The 15,615-nt window shown below is 47.7% G+C and overlaps 1 protein-coding gene and 3 non-coding genes across 4 annotated transcripts in view; 1 reads left to right on the top strand and 3 right to left on the bottom strand.

Moving 5' to 3' along the window:
• The window catches only part of LOC3290353 (ecdysone-induced protein 74EF), a 212,501-nt gene that overhangs the window by 88,054 nt on the left and 108,832 nt on the right, over positions 1-15,615 (bottom strand). The gene's annotated exons all lie outside the window — the stretch shown is intronic.
• On the bottom strand, positions 588-670 carry Trnal-cag (transfer RNA leucine (anticodon CAG)). Its single transcript has one exon. It is a non-coding gene; the product is annotated as a tRNA-Leu (tRNA).
• On the bottom strand, positions 1,824-1,897 carry Trnan-guu (transfer RNA asparagine (anticodon GUU)). The gene has a single exon. It is a non-coding gene; the product is annotated as a tRNA-Asn (tRNA).
• Trnan-guu (transfer RNA asparagine (anticodon GUU)) lies at positions 4,774-4,847 on the top strand. Its single transcript has one exon. It is a non-coding gene; the product is annotated as a tRNA-Asn (tRNA).

The following is a 15,615-nucleotide window of genomic DNA, read 5'->3' as shown; positions in this document are numbered from 1 at the left end:
CAGTTCAACGTCCCAGCAGACGGGGGAAAGGGGTGTCTTGTAAAACGGAATAAGATTACATTATGTAACGCTACTGCCTGTCGTTGCCTCAAAATGTAATGCTCAATCTAATTCCCGAGGACCGAGACCGAGATGCAAAGGGGGGCACACACGTTTAACACCGTGTCCCTAACACGATGGATGGCTGTCGATATGATTTCTCAACATCAATTAACACCTTTATGCTGATGACTAGACGCTAGACGCGATGCTGCAATAAAAGTGTCAAGATACGATGCAATCGACCAGAGGAAGACAAGTCCACAGGTGATATTGTGTGTGGTGGTGGCATGATAAGTGCAGCCGGTCTAGCACAAAATAGCGGAAATAAAGCGATACTGTTGTGTTTACTACACCCGCCACATGGCCTTGCCGGTGTCACTTATGAAATCTATTTTTATCAGAGATTGATTCAGAAGTACGCACACACACACAAACTCCCCGAAGGCTAGTGGTTGTGATGCTGTGAGCAATGTTTTAAAAATAAATAATCACACCACCCATGTGCTTTCGGTTGTGTTGGGAACATTCAAAAAGAAGTTCCCGATTGTCAGAAGTGGGATTCGAACCCACGCCTTCAGAGAAGACTACGACCTGAACGTAGCGCCTTAGACCGCTCGGCCATCCTGACTTGTGTGCGTGACCCACGCCCGCACACGTCCGGGTTGGCTTCACAGCAATCGCAGCAATCACCCTACATGCTGTGGTAGGTGTGCTCGCGGCGTTAGGTCTAGGCGCCGCCGCCGCCGCCGATGATGGCAAAGTTGCGATAAGAACGTGTGCACGGAACTCCAAACGGAGGCGAAATCTAAGCCAAGGTTTAGAGCTACTTCAACCACCGGGTACTCAAGGGGGCGAGAAAGGGCAGTAAGTAAACACGCGTCACTCCTCGTGACTCGCGTTCAATGGGTCGCTCAATGGCCACCCCTCCGTGCCGGCGTGTACTGCACGCGCCTACCTCGATGAGTCTTCCTGTCTCGGGGTGTTTGGCAGCAAAAGAAACACACACGCACTAGGAGGAGCGTTTGTCCCAAAGCCCCAGTGTGTCGGAAGTGTTGTTATCTAGCCTCATTTTGGGCCTTAGAACGTTTGCTAGATATAGAAGAAAATATGGCATTCCATCACCAATCGCGGAGGGATGAAGGAAGTTGATATCAACACGCACGATGCTTACACAATACGGAGGGGCTGTGGGTTGTTGCGTGTCTGAATCACGGTGCGTTCTTATCTTTGCCCAGTGTCAATTGAGGTAGCCCCGAGTGTTGGGTGCTTTATATGTTGGAGGTTGCAAAGCGGCAGGCTTAAGTCAACAATTGCCGCAGACCCTGTGGTGGTTCGTCGTTCAGGTGTGTGTCAATCGGTATGTTAACAGGCTTCCGATACAAACAGGTGTCTAGGGCGTTTAAGGTTTGCTCTTCGATGTGGAGAAAGAGTCAGCTGATTGCACAAACTGTCGTGCGTGCTTCAAAGATCGTACCAACCTGTCTGAGTTTATCGGTATGATGTTGAATGGATGTTTATGAATTACCTGGAAATAAAAGAAAAAAAAATCCGCTGTAAGTTATGGCCGTTCTTGTAATGTGGCGTGAATTTTGGAGGTTGGAGTATTATAGAATGAGATTGCTATTTCCCCATTGTTGTGAGATTATTCCAATTGTAATAATTCCGCATATTAATTCAAGATCACAAATGTTTTTTTCGGTGCAACTCAAATTTTCAATTGTCGTTTATTGGAATTCACTCATTACTTCTTTCACATATGTGATTATAAAAAGTGTTTCCTGCGCCCCCGGGTGGACTCGAACCACCAACCTTTCGGTTAACAGCCGAACGCGCTAACCGATTGCGCCACGAAGGCGGCGAGAGAGGACGCACACAAATCGCTTCAAATTTCACATCTAATTCGTTTGAATTACACCCACTCTTGCTTTCGACAAGATTATCGGTCTTTTATCACTCTAAGCTTCATCCATCACTTGAGGGCGATGTAGCAATAGCACAGTTTGAAAATAAATACTCACGACAACGGTGAATTTATTGCAAACAGTGCACACTCAGCTCAATTCTTTGTCGCTCTAAAACTGCCATAAAACTCACCAGATGTCACCGTTAGTGTCCCCATAAACAGTGGCAGTGGTAGAGGCAGTAAATTCTTCCGCCAAACTACGAACCAAACACTCCATGACCTCAAAAACAGTGTAGTCTCAAAAATAGAACCGCATTTAACGTTTCCGTTCGACCGAAAGCGCCCAGGACGAGGGTGTCAGTGTAGTGGGTGATGGGTAAAGAGATAAATATTTCCCCCGCCCCCGGGGGGGGGGGGGGGGTGTTTTTGCTTGCCTGCATGGAGTACGATTTGCACCGATGCATTAGACACTTTTTCTCCCATCTTGGGGTGATCTCTATGCAAAGGGGGGAAGGGTGTACTAGCAGTGGAAAAGTAATTCCGGTAGCCGGAGAATGGGAAAAGAGTGTTGTGTGGTAAGGCAAGGAAAAAAAAGAAAGCCCCGGAGTAAAAGTGAGCGCGATGCAAGCAGGCAAACTCACCCATCGCCGCCGCCGCCGCCATCGCCTAATCGTAAAAGTGCACTCGCAGACAGCTCGCTGCAAATGCAATTTCACTTGTGTGTGCAAGCAGGCGGCATGCAGGGGCGGAGAGAGGGTGGAAGGAAAAAGACCATCCAGAAACTAGGCCATTAGAAACTGCCGTGTGCATCAATTGCATCGCGCGCACAGTGCGCCAGGCCCTGTCATCAAAAAGGGCCCTGTTGTTTGTGTCGCTTCGGCTCGGGCGTGATGGGACGAACGAGATGAGTGAAGAAGGTAAGCAGACGGAAGTAACAAGGGGGTCGCAATGAGGTGAAGTTGGTGATTGACAGTGCTTTACTTCTGCAAATATTAAATTTAAGAACAAAAAGTAGATTTTCTTAACGATCATAAACGTAAAATTGCTTTAGTGTACGAACAATGTGCACTTGAGACACAGCTGTGGCACACAGTGACACAGAAAAATCAGCCCAACCCGTTCCGCAAGTGAAGAGAAGGAAAGAAGATTTTCCGGTTCGATGGGTGGTGTGGAATATGGCTTCTTGTCCACGACAAGGTGGACAAAGTCGGGATGCGCGTAGCGGGCAAAAGGGTTTCATCTTCCCTGTTGTTTGATCCGGTTTTGCTAGACCGGTAGCTAGACCTTCTTTCTGCTAAAATATATATCTGTGTGTGTTTGTGTCCGTGTTTCACTTCCATTTTCCTGCCTGCCCTTCCCTCCCCCAAAGTCAGCCTAATCAGCCGACCTGCCTGATGAAGCGGATTTTCTTTCTGCCAATGTGCGTGTCGCACATGTTTGCCCTCTAAACATGGCGATTTGAAATTGAAAATCATACCAGTTGTCTCGCTTCTGTGTCTCCCTCACACCCCGATTGCCCACACGAACCTGCAAAACCTCAGCGGCAGCTCAGGGATCGCTGCTTCCATTATTGCCCGTTGTGGTTTCGATTTCATTTCAAAGTCTCCATTTCCGCTGGCATTGGGGGGGGGGGGCAGCACACTGGCTTCAGAGAGTGGAGGAAACAGGTTTCTCCCCGGCTAGGAAAAGCGCATATCCGATTTCTCGGAAGCGACCGTATGCTAAATCCTCGGCATTGGGGGGTTTGTGGTCAAACACGGTGTGCGTGGGTACGAGGCTAAAGGAAAATTCTACCTTTTTGGCAAAATGTTTTGTAATTCCAAACTCAAACAAGTACCACCCGAACGAATGTCCTGCGGGTACGTGAAACAATATAGGGAGTGGTGGTGGTGGAGGTGGTGGTGAGAGGAGGGCCTAGGTAACAAGGATCGTTTTTCTACGAAAATCTAGTTACATGCAAATGTCATGCTTTGCTGTTTGCGGTGTAACTGGAGGAAATGTTGGCCGCATCCTACTCAATGGAGTGGCTTTGCGAGTTAATTTGAGTAGTTTAGGGCGGGTGGCTTATAAAAAGTACAACAATATAGTGTTTATTTAATTAAACTGTTCTGTTGAAATCAGCATTAAATATCATTTCGTTACACAAAATTTAAACAATTTGTTCATCATGCTAATATCACACCAACCAGGTCTATTTTGCTAGCCCTTTCAGGGACTTTCTTTATTGAGCGGCCCCAAAAAAAAAGAAGACAACAAGCAAGAAGATAGCTTCTATTTCAGTACAGCACAGGTGTTTGCTTAGTATCGGGGCAGAGCAAATTTAACGCTTGTTGAACATTCTTTCCTATCCGATTGCTGATAAGTTTGATTTGATTGCACGACACGGTGCCGGTGCTGTATGTTCGGTAATGTTAGCACAAAGGTATGTGTACCGTGCGGTACAAAAAGGAGGGGTTTCCATCTTCCCCCCTTACCGGTGCCTATTGAAAGTGAATACATTTAATTTCCTCTATCTACACCTTGCTGAGACGGGCGGTTTTGCAAAGATTCATATTTCGTTCCGGTTGGTTTGATGTTGTTGCTGCTTTCTTTGCTTTCTCCCTATCTCGAGCCACTCGAATGGAGGGACGCTGCTTTAGCGACAAGATGCTGTACATTTCTCACATAAATGTCTAAAATGATGCTCGATTCGATGGTTTCTTATTCTATTTTTGAACTCAAACTGTACAAACGAACGGAAAGATTGTTTAATATCTCAACCAGAACGAAGAACGCGAGCGGTGCAAGTGTCGTATCTGTTTCGTACGCAGTAGCACGACAGTCACATCGCCTTCGTGGCGCAATCGGTTAGCGCGTTCGGCTGTTAACCGAAAGGTTGGTGGTTCGAGTCCACCCGGGGGCGCAGGAAACTCTCTTTTATTATTAAAGAACAGGAAAAACACGCATGCAAATTAAACATTGACTGACGGGAGGAAAGACTGGGATTTGTCGGACAAAAAAAGACTCTTCTCATTATAACTGAATGATTGTGATACTATGTTGATTATCTTGATAGCTTTGTCAAACTGGGAAGATCGCTTTGAACACTGCAAATTGTATGCTTGGAAGTGTGGACAAGGCCGCGCGCTATCCCACCCTCCCTTAGCAGGGTATGTAAATTATTCCACTGAAACACATACATTAACTGTGACGAAGCGGGAGGCGGCATGTTTGCGCAACGAATTCGCACGCCCCCCGGGCGGCAGGAAAAGTTCCTCCTTCTCGCTTCTACTTTGATATGCGCTACTCCTCCTACTCCCGGATGCGTGCGACTCTGGCCCGGCTATCGAGAAGAAGCGCGCTCGCGTTAGGGCATAGAGTAGAGAATGCGCTTTCCCCGTGTGTTTTCCCTTTTCGCTACCGTGTACGCACTCGGGGTACTACTACAATTTAATGAGCCGTGTGTGTGTGGTTGTATCGGCTAAAGATCGCAGAATTCATCTCATCATGGATCGTGGCGAGCGGGCGGATGGGGTTGGGTGGACCCGGCACATCCGTCGATGATGCATCTTGTGCAAAAAAAACCTGGCGAGCGCGCGCGCGCCTCTTTTGTGCAAAAAAGGCGCTTATCAGGTGAAACTTGTTTTTGTGCTTTTCACTTTCTTGGTTGGCATCTTCAGTATATGGATGAGATTGATACGAGGTTTCACCCGTTTGTACTACAAAGAAACAACTAGCTCAGCATGCGGTTTGGTGTGCATTGACAAAGGAAAGAGACCGATTCAACCAGGTGTAATTGATAGCTATGATGCGATTTTTCATTTCCCTCCATAAAGTAAAGGAAGGCAGTTTCATCAGCTCAACAGTGTTCAAGGTTACACTGCACCCGTTCTATATCTTCCGCGAAAAATCACCTCATTTTGTATGCCACTTTTTTGTTGTCGTTTTGAGCACGATAACACACTATGCTGGAAAAAAAATGCCGAAAGGAAGTTGAAGTGATGCCTCGATACGTTTGTTTGACGTGAAATGAGCACGTTTTTCTCGCTGCCTGCTGGCCGATCGAATGGTAGATTGCTACTACTATTATCTTTCTTCCCGATGCACCTGCAATCTTCATGCGTATGCAAAACTTGGTCTTGGATAAGCACAAACTCACATACACACTCATCAAAGTCATCCACAGGAGACAGGTTAGTACGTCGGTCATGCTCCAGCTTTGCACAACTGTTGAGGGCGATCATCCTTCAGTGGTGATGCCCACTTGACAATACGAGTTACTCTCTTTCGCTCCCTCTTCTTCCAGTGGCTTCCAATGATCATTATGCACTGCCAGAGGGGTTAATTTTATGGTCCTGCCGGGTCTCGAGACCATTGCTCATCGTCTTCACCAGATTTACGACGACAGCTTCGATGCATTAAAAGCGATGGCTCTCGAGAGAGTGAAACGAGGGCAGGTCCATTCGCCTGGTTTGATGGGTACAAGAAGTGAGATGATTATCCATCCTGCTGGATACTTTTAAATGAAACGAATTTAATGCTAACCTAGGCCCAAGAAGCTCCATAAAAACAGCCTCAATGCCACAGTTGTTTTGCCACAAAGAGCTCAAAACAAATGCTACTCAAAGAATGTTTTCCTGAAACGCAATAGAAAAACCTTAAAGGACATAAAGTGTTGCATCATCTTTGTTTACGAACGCGGGCTACGTGAAGTTAGGGTTGGTGTTTTGTTTTTTCTATTTCCCTCTTTCCCAGCTCATGGACATCCAAAAACACCATCGAATTTGGCATTGGCGAAAGGTGTGCTTAGTACCGCTTTGGTCAGATTGCAGCCGACCGGGGTTGATTGACGGTCAGATGTGTGTTTTTGGTGTTCCAAAAGACCCACACACACACACATGCTCTGCTTGCCTGCCTGCTCCCGCGTTTTGTTGCACTGCCTTGAACAAAATGTTACTGCGTCATGGTACACATTTTCGATTGTTTTGGTAGCTGAAACAACGGCCGATTTGTGGGGTTGATTTGTTACAATGGAATGGATCAAGCTCTTGAAGTACCGTTTTTATAGAGAAAATCATGGATTCTTTAAAAAAATATCTTAAAAATGAAAGAATCATTGCATGACAAACATTAAAAATGCATTGCGTGAACTGTGTGTTGATCCTTTCTTCGTAAACAATTACTCATAACCTGCTCGCACGTATGCAATATGTCAAGCTGGACACACGATCCGCTTGTTTACCATTTTGCAAACAAAAATTCCATCAGCAACACCGCAAACGGGAGCGATAGAGATAGAGAGAGAGAGAAAGAGCGCAAAGCACGGGCGCACTACACCTTTTCTGTGTCAATGTCACGCCTGACGTTTTGGTGCGTTGCGTTGCGTTTAGATGCCCGTGTTTAGTCGGCCGATCGAGCAAATGACAGGTGGAAGTAGTAGTGGTGGTGGTAAGTGCACCAGCAAAGCGTTTGTTTTTCGTGTTCTGTTTTGGTTACCCTACCCGCGTGTGTGTTGGGTTTTTTTGGAGTGGGCGAACAAAATGGCCTAAACTCTCTCTCTCTCTCTTTCTCTCTCTTTCTCTCACTCGACCACTCTTCTTGGGTGCTTGTTTGTTTGCGTCCATTCGTTCGAGATTCGGGTGCTCTGTTGATCGAGTAGTAAGCGGGCACCCGCACCCGCGAGGGGTGTTTAATGAGCATTTTTTTTTCACAATAGCTGCCCTCCCGTGTGGTAAGCGGTGGTACGCGATCGGAGTGACTTCATTACGCTTGGTTGCTTATCCAACGGGGACTGCGCGTAGCAGCCCGTTCCCGTCCCGCAGCAAATCGATTAACGAACGGTTCGTGGTGCATTTACACCACAGTTTGCAGCGGTGCAGCAACGGCTGCTTCAAGGTGTGCGGAGGGGGGGTTGGGTGCACTCTCACCTTTATATATCACCCCATCGCCCCTCCCCCTTGGGTGGTGCGTGAACGCAATACGTAAAACACGCACGGGAGTGTAATCGAGTTCTTATGTTTTGACGCGCAGTGACGTAAGACGTAAAATCGGCCCCGGCTTAGGTGTCGTTTGCAATACAAAACGAAAAAAAGCACCATTTAGGTGTAGGGGTGGCGGGAGAAACCTTCGCCGAAAAACGATTGGAAATTTCCACTTCCCGACAGCCCGGCCTGCGTTGGTTTGGGAGGGAGTGATGGTTTTTGGGGCCGAATGACTGATCGAACCGGTGTCTCACGCCCGGGACAATCCGGCCTGCACAATGGTCAATGAATGGTAATTTTAGAGCCCTTTCTGTTCGGCAGGGTGGTTTTCCCTGCTTCTTTTGCTTCTGTTTTGGCATTGCGTTGCTTCATCTTTATATTCGTGCTGCTTTACCGGTGCTGCGTACGGTCACGTGTACCGTGCGTCTGGTGACGGCGGACAAGGACGGAATCGTAGGAGACCATCGTAGGCGTTGAAAGGAGAGCAATATTGGCAGAAGATGAAATTCGCTCATCGAAATGTACCGTTTTAGTAACAAATTATGAATAATTCTGTCTTTCTTTTATAATTTTCCTTTCATGTTCTCATTTTCGTTGAATGTCTCCATACCTTCAATCACCTTCCTTTTCAACACCTCCCAGTGCAACACGCAACCTCCCCATCCCCAAACAGTGTGTGTGTAAATAATGGACAGGAAAAACTTCGTAAACCCCCCCCCCCCCCCCCCAATGCAATGAAGTTGACCGTTATCGGCGAAACGCGTTCGGGCAATTATCAGACCCCTTTGGGGGGAGGGTGCAATAGCTCCGGTTTACATTTCCGGACCTTGACTGAAATACGGTGGTGCCCGCTGCGGTGCTCACTTGCGCACGTTGCACTCTCGACGCCCGACACTCGTATCGGGGTGTTGCATACGCCGGACTGCATTTACCCCTCTCTCTTTATGTGAGAGTGTGTCAGAGAGAAAGAGAGAGAGAGAGATAGGGTGGTGCATTTACAGCCCAGAAGATATGTACGGGCGATGGTTCAGCGTGGTCCGCTCAAGCCCGTGGCAACGCGGTGGTGGATCGTATCTTCCGGCGTTGCGCACATTGCGTACATCGAGTGGGTAAACAAGCATCACCCTCCCCCCCAATACCTTTTTGGTGTCACCATTGGCTGTATGGAAATGGAAGGGAAGGGAGTGGTTGAAAGAAAGAAGAAATTCTTCCAACGGAGCAGGGCAGCGCTTTGATACGATCCTCGGGGCAGCATTGGAGTTGCAGCAAGGAGTTGCATAATGCTGCCGTTTGTTGGTCAACACGGTGGGTTTGGTAGAGTGAGTGTGTGTGTTTTTTTTGCTTCTTTATTATCATTCATGCTCAGCGCACATACTGCTGCCCTGCCACGGAGAGATTAATCCGACCAGACATGGAGACAACTTGCGCTTTGCGCGCTTGCGGCTTGCGTGACGCTTCGGTACCGCACACACAGACACACTCGACAAAACCACCGCCGTACGCATAACTTATCTCCGGTGGCCTAGATTTTATTATACGCAACGAAATCGATTGGCCTCGACCGATCGAACTGGCAGGGGCGGGGGCGCTGGGGTGGCGAGTGGTTTAAGTGGTTTCCGATTCCGATTCCACCGACGACCGACTGCTTGAGATGTGTGTTTTTTTCTGTGTTGATGGGGATGGGGATGGGGAAACGGAAATGAAAGCAAAGCCTGTGCCGGAAGCCCCTTGTGGAGGTTTAACGAGATCACATCCGACACTGAAGGGATGTGGTTGATGGGCGACACACTTAATGCAAGTAATTGAATTATTCGGCTGGAGACATGTGTCCGAATTGGCACAAAATGGGATTTAAATTCTTCCAAACTTACTTAAACGGAGATCCTTTGGGATTGGTCAAAAAGGCCTTTGAAGTGAAGCGATTCTTACCTGAAATGAAAAGAAGCAAAGAAAGGAATGATTAGTGATCTTATCAAATTAGAAATAGATTCCATTTAAAGTAATTAAAAAGGATTTTAAAGCAATTCTTCCTCATTGCTCCGTGAAAGGTTTCAGGTTTGAGATGCTTTTCTGCTTTTCATTTCTGCCACCGTTGCCCTTGAATGTATAACATCCCTTTAACGGTTTCGCAATACATATTTCACAATCAACCCACGTATGGGCTTCGACATTTCAACCCCACGAACAACATGTCCGTCAGATGGGAATCAAATTTGGCCAACCCCCGTTGCAGAAGCGAAGTCACTTGCTGCTTGTGATGTATCGGAAAGCCTTTCCCTTTTTTGCAAATGAGTGGAGGATGGAAATTTAATTATAGCAACTTTCCGTATCGTCTCGGAATTTGGGCCCAATTTGGGTTTAGTTTTTCTTGTATCGTCCATGGTGGTATAACATTCTTGAATCGATAATTGTCGGCTACAAAGCCAAAAAGGAAACGGGTTGCCAATGAGATGAATGGACGAATTTTATTGATGTGTTTTAAGAAACTGTGTCTTCATTCACAGGAATTTGAATTGAATTTTGTTGGAAGATGACGAATTAAAAAGAAACTAAACATACGATGCTTCGATTTGTGTTCCTCAAAGTCTGCACTTTTACAGCCTAAAATAGGTAACTTATTGTGGGTGTTTTATGTAATAATTTCTGTTTAACTTCATTTAATGTACATTTTGGTCGAAGCTTTCCTCTTCGTAAGAACGAAAACCCTCATAATACAAAGTGCATTGGAAGAAAAGCGCACACACACAATGCACACTGCTGAACATCTTCCACCGTTTCGCATGTGTGCAACGAATCCGCTTTGCCCGTCCCCAACCATTTACGCTCCCTGAAGCATCGAAACGACGAAAAACGCTCGCCTTCGTTCCCTCTTTCTGTACGTAATGTGTGCCTGGCGTTGCCGTGGTCTGGAATGATTATGGGAAATGGGGTTCCCCCCCCCCCCCCCCCCCCCTCTAGCACCGTGATAAGCACTTCCTTCGCTTGCCTCCCGAAACTGGGGTGGGATGAAATGAAAATGGAATTTGGGTGGACCGGGCGGAGGACCTGTTCTAGTGCTGGTTGTTGTGTCTGCTGTGTCGTGCAACAGAAGCAGCAAAGGCACAAGGCATCTATTTGCGCATGAAATCAGAATCACAACCACCACCTCTCTTTGCTTCCTCACTCTTTATCAGAGCAGAGAATGCTTGTTTTGTTTGGGTGTATCCCGTAAGTAAAGGATTTAGCCAAAAGGGGAATAGAACGGAGAGTTTCTACACGAACTCAACGTAAATGATTCGATTGGAACAAGAGGGGGAGCGTACAGTGCAAATCCTTACAACGGACAAACGGGCTCCAAATCCAAACCAACGCCACCAGGGAAAACGAGCGAACGCAAACGAGCAGGAGGAGCTGGGAAGCTTGCAGCCAAACTGCAGACAAAGCAGACGACTCCCCGATACCCGGGATGGTTTGAGGGTGGGTTTTTATTTCGTGGGAGGGTTGAGAGGGAAAAGGTTAATGCACCCCTAAAAATTGAAACGTCTCCTCCGAGCGTTCGCGTTGGTAAGGTTGGTCGTGGTTTCGTGAAGGACGAAAAGGACGGCCCAGGAATGGTTCGAACCGCTCGGGCGCTCTCCCGGCGATGAGATCAGGCGAGATCCAAATAATCGAGCAAAAGGAAGGAAGGAAGGATGGATGGGCACGGCAGACGGCGAAGGGAAGCATGGATTCTGTTTTCTCGTTGAGTAATAAATGCTTGAGCAGCACCCCGAAAAGCAAACGAGCGCTAGCGCGGTATCGGGATGATAAGGACGAGAGTTTATTCGAGCCGGCGCTTGGGCAGAGCGTCGTGGTGGTGGTGGTGGTTCAACATGCTGATGCTGTTGCAGCTCGAACATCTTCACCGAAAGCGAGACGCCCACAGACGCTGGGGCCCCGTGGAGCAAGTGTAAGTAAATGCTTCATCCTTCCTTCAATCCAAAATAGCATCAACCATTGCGAGGAATAATGCAGGATTCACACGGTGGTGGTGCGTCACCCACCCAGCCCGCCGTCGGCGGCGAAAATCTTCCCATTGCTGCCAGCAACTTTCACTTTACCCAACCACCACTGGGGAGATGGAGGGAGGAGGCATGAGAAAAGCTTTAACGGAAGTCGTCCCTTTCTTTTGCAAAGTTTACGCTCTGCCGGCAGACGGCGGCGGGCCGAAAAGAAAACGGCGCCCTCAAGAAGAGGAAAAAGGACGCCAAGACGCTCGTGGGAATGGAGTGGAATGAACGAAGCCAAAGCAGAATGTATGTTGCTAGTTAGTGGGCAGCGTTGGTTGGGAGGATGCACGGGCAGGCGAAACGGAAGCACTGAAGAGCAGGATGGCGTCGGATTCAGTCGGAACAAATGAACACAAATTGTCGGGATCATGGCACGCTGCCAGCTTATGGTTGGGATGGAAGCGAACAAGCAAGCCGGCAGCTAGACGAAACGGCACAGTAGGCGAGAAGATGAGAATTATTTGGACAATATTTTGAGGAATTTGAAGAAGACGGTTGATACAATTTATGAGAAGAAAAAGAAATGAGTTTTATGATTTTCCTCAAGGTTTTAAATGTGTTTTTTTGAGATTGGGAATACTAAAAAATCAAATCAGAAACCTATTCCCATATCCAACTGGAAAGAAAAGTCAACGCTCATAAACGTCCTTCAAACTTCCCACCAAACATCGGCCAGGAAGCCCGTTTCTTCCCTTGTTTCTAACCAAACTTTTCCCTTTCCACCGCAATCCTCGCAACACCCGGCAACCACGGGAACGAGAAAGCGAGAGTTTGATTGAAAGCGAAACAAGCACTGCGCCATCTTTATGCGAAACAAACATCGTGGCCGCTTGGGTGGCAAGCAATGGGAACCGTGCACCGAACTCTGCGCGTCCTTTTGTGTCCCTGAGACGCGGGAGTAACGTTTTTTTTCTTCTTCTTCCGTTTTCCACATGGCACGCAAACCCCTGTGGCAGTGTGTGGTCCTTCGAACCGGTATGCGAGTGGAGGAAGATGGCCATAGACGAACCGGTGCTACGTTTTACAGCAATCGTCATCGGTCCGTCGGTGCTCTGTTGCTGTGTTGTGCTACAAAAGCGATAAACCGTCGCACGGGAAACGACCGGGAAAAGGACGAAGCGAAAGGCAAAGCGGCACGTTCGCGATGGAGAGCTGGATAGTAAAACTAAGCAGGAGCCTGGGAGGATCTGGTGTCGGGGCGCACCAGAAGCACCAGAAGCACCGGGCTGCAGTTTTACGCCAACCGATAAGCGAAACGAACAAGGCAAACGACAGCACAGACCACGAACACCCAGAAGGAAGCCCACTCTCGCTCGTGTGTGTGTGTGTGTTTGAGTGTTACCCCCGGCCCCAGCACACCGTCTGGCACGGCTGTGGCGACGGTGCTGTGCTCTATATTTACCTTGACCCCTTGCACCGTCTACCGTTTGCTCACCTGTTCGCCCGCTTTCCGAAAGGATTCACACGAAGCAGAACGACAAACACTTCTTTTTCTTCTTCTTGGTCCTGCAACGGTGACGGTGCACGAAACCGTGGGAACCTCGCACGCTTGCTTCTTGCGCGTTTATTTTCCAATTTTCCGATCGTCCTTTTTGGCCGTACAACGAACGGCACATACACAGAGATAAACAGGGAAACACGGCACTGGTAAAAGCTTTGCATCGAACTGGGAACGGGTGCGAATGAACCGCCTTGCCGCGCTCGTACATTGGAAAGCGATCGAACGGGGATGGTGGTGGTGGCTGGGGCGTACACAAAGAGGAACAACCCGGTTAAAATGATTTTACTGATCATTATTGCATCGAACAAGATTGGTCCCGGTTGGGGTGTTGCGAAAAAGCTGCTGCTTACGGGGCAATGTCGTCCTGCAGCGAGCGTTACGACCCATCGCGCCCAACGATGATGATAGCGATGATTGTAACGATGATGGCAGCTATGGCGATAGACAGTGATGGTTTGGCACATACACTCACACACAAAAAAACATAGCACGAACCAATGTGATTCAATAACGGTATGAAACGGTGGCAAAGATACGCTACATTCGACTGCAACGACTACGACGTGCTGGCTTGGAAGCCTTTTCTCCCCTTTTTGAGCAAACTGCATCGGCAATGGTGATAAGATGAGCTTCTTTATACGGACGTGCATAAAACTGACTGGCAACTACACTACAAAGCGGGAGGGAGGGGGAGGGGATGGTAATGGAAAATGGAAGGAAATAAGAATCATCCTTTACGACCGGGCGGGAGTCCACTTTGCGCCATCACTACCCGCAATGCACACCGCAAAGCCCGATGGCAACTCGGGTAGCAGAGACATCATTTTCTTTGGCTTTTAACGGGTGCCCTTTCTAACGTATTTTAACAGGGCAAGCGACGGGACGTTTATGATCGCAACGTGGTCGATTGTCATAATTGGTTGGGTCGATCGGCAGGTCGATTCGAGCTAAAGTTGAATGTTTTGTAGTGCTTGCAGCACACCTGGTTACTTGAAAGTTTGAAAGAATGGCATCAACTTGAATTCAGAGCAACAGTGTTACTTGATATTCCAAACTCTCTTAAACTCACAAAACTATTCAACAAGTAGAGAAGTATTCTAATTGGAAAGTAAAACAATAGTATGGCTTTCGGGTTTAGAAGAGCATTTGTAAATACAACTGAATGTTTTGTGATATTGAGTATTCGCATTGCACCGTATGGATGTATCTGATTCAGTCAATATCACAAAGGCGTCTTTTAATCTCACAAACTGATCCAAAACGGAACATTGCATTGGTTGGAATTTTTGATCACAGAGTTAATCAAGCATTTGCGAACTAAAGCAATAACTTTTGTCACATCAAATGAACAATTTGCTACATCCTCTCTTCCTTTTTTGCAATTTCCACTAACAGCTCTTCTGCAAGTTATGCACTTACCAGCATCAAATCATTATGAACAGTTCGGTATTTCATTCAAACTTCCAACATTTAATTTATTCAAACCTCAACTTCATCATTTTCCATATCCCATATCCATCGCGCTCTGCACAACATCCAGCACAACGACGGCAACACGACAACAATCAACCGTCATCAGTGACGGTTCATCAACCCTGGGTTTTGAGTCGCAAAAGTTCCCGCGTGCTCGTGCGGTTAGGCGACGCCTGGCCTGTATGCAGCACGCCACGGTTCGTCAACAACGGCAGTGGCACAAGCAAGCGGAAATGTCAACGACACTTGTTGTGATGGTGGTGCCGTTTGCGGGCGGGATTTCTATACCGTAGCTTCATCAGACCTTCAGACATCCTTGTAACATTGCTTCCCAGCAGAAGAAGAAATGCTTCAGGTGGAGTGAGAATGCGGCACAGGCACAAAGAAAAGTAAAAGTACCTGAACAAATTAGAGATGAAAGTTGGCTCGGAAGCCCCAAACGCGCGAGCGAACGAGCGGTCAGAAGTCGGTCTAATTGAAATGTGAAATGTCTTCGGTGCGGTCCGTTTCGTGCGGGGCGGGTTAGAGGGTTGTTCCGCGTGCCCATCTGCTGACCGCATCGTTCGGTCCGACGGAAACGGTTCGGATATTAATTACTAAGCATTTGCTGGCTGAACCTTTCCCGTCGGCTGAAGGTGTTCCGATTGGGTGGGTTGGTTGTGGGTGGCTCAAAACTCAATGAACTTGCTCGTATCTTCCGATGGAGTG

Source organism: Anopheles gambiae, chromosome 2 (genome assembly GCF_943734735.2).
Source record: "Anopheles gambiae chromosome 2, idAnoGambNW_F1_1, whole genome shotgun sequence".
NCBI lineage: Eukaryota > Metazoa > Arthropoda > Insecta > Diptera > Culicidae > Anopheles > Anopheles gambiae.
Note: the sequence above shows the minus strand (reverse complement) of the source record. Positions and strands in the feature narration are given on the sequence as shown.